Here is a 2,966-nt window from a genome sequence, read left to right on the forward strand (position 1 = left end):
GTATTTCTTTTCTTCTTCCTTAATGTTGATGTATTACAAAAAGAAAGCTGTTGTATAATTTCGAATTCAATTTCAAGCGAAAGCAAACAAGTTTTTGTCCAATAATCAAAAGAACACCTTAAGATACACTCGTTTCAACACAAGAAATACTGAAATTCGAACCATATAACGAAAGAAAATGCTCAAGCAGCTATGAACAGCAATAAACTAGCTCTTAGAATCACAACGACACTTTATGACAGGTCTAGATCCAAGAGGCCACAGCAAGACTAGTTCGCTTTCGCTACGTGAAACTGTGAATGAAAGTAAGAAATACAATAAGAACAATCACGGTTTCTTCATACAACTGAGGCGGAATGATGGCAAAGAAAGGTAGTTTCAGATGGGTATACAGGTTGACAACAGGCTGCAAAAATAATACTGAAAACTGGGCAACAGAAAGCAGGGAACCCCAGTTGCACAATGCAAAACTGGTTCAGCGCAGGTAGGACACTGTCAGTTTGACATTCAGCGCAGGTAGCCCCTTCGGGACCTGCATTGCAGCACAGGTAGCCTTCACTGCAGCTGCACTGAAGAGAAAACTCTCGTCTCTCTTTGGTTCTGGGTCACAGATTGCTCAAAAATCAACTGTTTTTGGCCAAATCAGAGGCTATCAATCAAGTATACTCTAGAGGATGATTAAAGGAAGATGAACACTATCACAAAGAGCTAATAAGAGTCCTTGTGGATCAGCTCTTCAAATCATAAACATGCCCAGAACTGAGCTAGAGTAGCTGCCCTCTACTTTGCCTTCGAAGGATTCGAATGCAGTTCGATTCGGTACTCCCTTTGTTTAGGAAATGAATAGCAAGAAACACAAGCTACCAACAAGACATGATCCCCAGTATGGTCGCCAGTCTGTGGGGAAAAGTATCCAACACGGAATGACCCTATCCCACTCTAAGGGTGATAGTTCCTTAGCAACAGTCAAAGCAAAGCTATCTAAGATTACTTCTTTATGACATGCAAAAGAGGAAAGGAAGAGATCCACTTACCGATGTCTTGCGCAAATGGTCGATCCAATCTTCTCTCTTTGCTGCTTGCTCCCAGCTCCAAGTCTTCTCACGGGCCCAGCTACACAAGATCCTGCAAACAAGACGAGAAAAGGAAACTACAAGAAGCATGCATTCATAATTGATTCAAGGATTAGCATAAATCAAATACGCAAGTAAGACAATACATCATTGAAACACATGCGAATAGAAGAACCTCAAATGCTTTATTAATGGAAGAAAGTAAGGTTCAGGCGGTGATACAACCATAAGAGGCCCAATCCAGCATCACCTTCCCGACGGAAAGAAATCTCCTCTTCACCTCCCTCAAGCAATCACCCAATACTCTCAACTGTAAACCAACAGCAATTCTTTGCACAAAATTCCGGCCTCCAGATCCCATGGGATGAGATCCTTATATAGAGTTTTGGAGTGAAGATAAGTCAGCTTGATGTGTGACTGTTGTCCTCTTCAACCCCAGTTGTTCTTTAGTTCTTGAGTCCACTCGGAGTTTTAGAACCTCTTACTCTTCACTCAGGCGAATCTTTTGATCCAAGTGTCAATTTGGAAGCTTCCTGGGCACTGGCACATTGAGGAAAGATTCCTCCACATGTCCAAACTCGCTCAGCGCAGGTAGCCTTTGATGAAGTTGACATTCAGCGCAGGTACACAATGGAGCAGTTGACATTCAACGCAGATGCTCAGTGGAGCAGCTGCTTTGATCCAAAATTGACCTGTTTTTGAGTGTTTTTCAGTGGAGAACTGATCTGAAGTGCTGTGGTTTGCTGACCATGTTCCTCTAGGGGTAGGAACAACATGTTTAGGGACTTTGGATCCCTCAGATTATTGACATTTCATGCTCTATGCTGTAAGGCACAAAAATGTCTATAACAACGAGTCCGAAAACCGAGATGGCAAAAGCAGAAGAAATTTGAGAGAAATTTGGGTTGTTACCAAGTATATACGCAGTAAATTCACCCAGCCAGAGGATGATTCCCAAAAATATCTTCTAGTTTACTAAAAAAGTGGTGCCAGCGCTTGCCATTTCTATTTGCGTAGCTCAAGCAAAAGCAGAAAACAACCAGCCGACTCTTCCCAGGAAAATGTTGAATGCTTGCAACATTAAGGAGCAAATGCAGAAAGAGTTAGGAATTAGATTCAATTTTTAGAAATAAGTTTGCTTAGATAAAGGGCGGTCATTTAAACTGTATCCTAAATTTATGTAATTAAATTATTTAGTTAGCAGTATTTAAACTCTTCTCATGCATTTAGAGAAGGGTCCAGAAATTTGTCAAAAACTTGTCCTCAGAACATGCACTTTTGCACCCTCAAAGGAGGTTTTGGTGAATGAATGGATCAAGGTTTATTGATGTTTGCATTTGATGTCTGCTACTGATGTTGCACTTCTGTACTCTTGGTAGATATTAGAACAAGGAGAGATAAATAATTTTTGCTTGAAGCTTATGAGTAGGACCAATCATAAATGGTACTTTTATCTCTTGACCATTTCTGCTTATATTCTTGAAGTGATATATAGTTTTTAGTTGTTTATATGTGATTGCATGAATGTTTGAGTTACCATTTGGCACTTTTGTACGGTGGAGCCATTTATTTATGTTTGATATATGAATAACTTATTATGCGATATGTTGTTCACAACTATTTTGCCTAACTTTTTATGCAAAGTGGTTCATCTTAATTGATTTCCATTCTTATGATAGCTGAATGATCTTTATTACCAGTTATTATTTGAAATCTCTTTCGCATAATAGAAGAAATACATCCCAGGTTAGCATAGATTAGATGTGTCGTTTTCATTAGATTACATCAGCATAGAGTTAGATTAAAAGTTTGAATTAGATTAGATTAGAACATTTAGATCAGCATCATCCAACTCTAGACACACACACCCTTAGATTGGGAAACTGGTCCCAT

This window comes from Pinus tabuliformis, chromosome 3_1 (assembly GCF_031772625.1).
Source record: "Pinus tabuliformis cultivar Carrire ecotype Pingquan chromosome 3_1, CPIR1, whole genome shotgun sequence".
NCBI lineage: Eukaryota > Viridiplantae > Streptophyta > Pinopsida > Pinales > Pinaceae > Pinus > Pinus tabuliformis.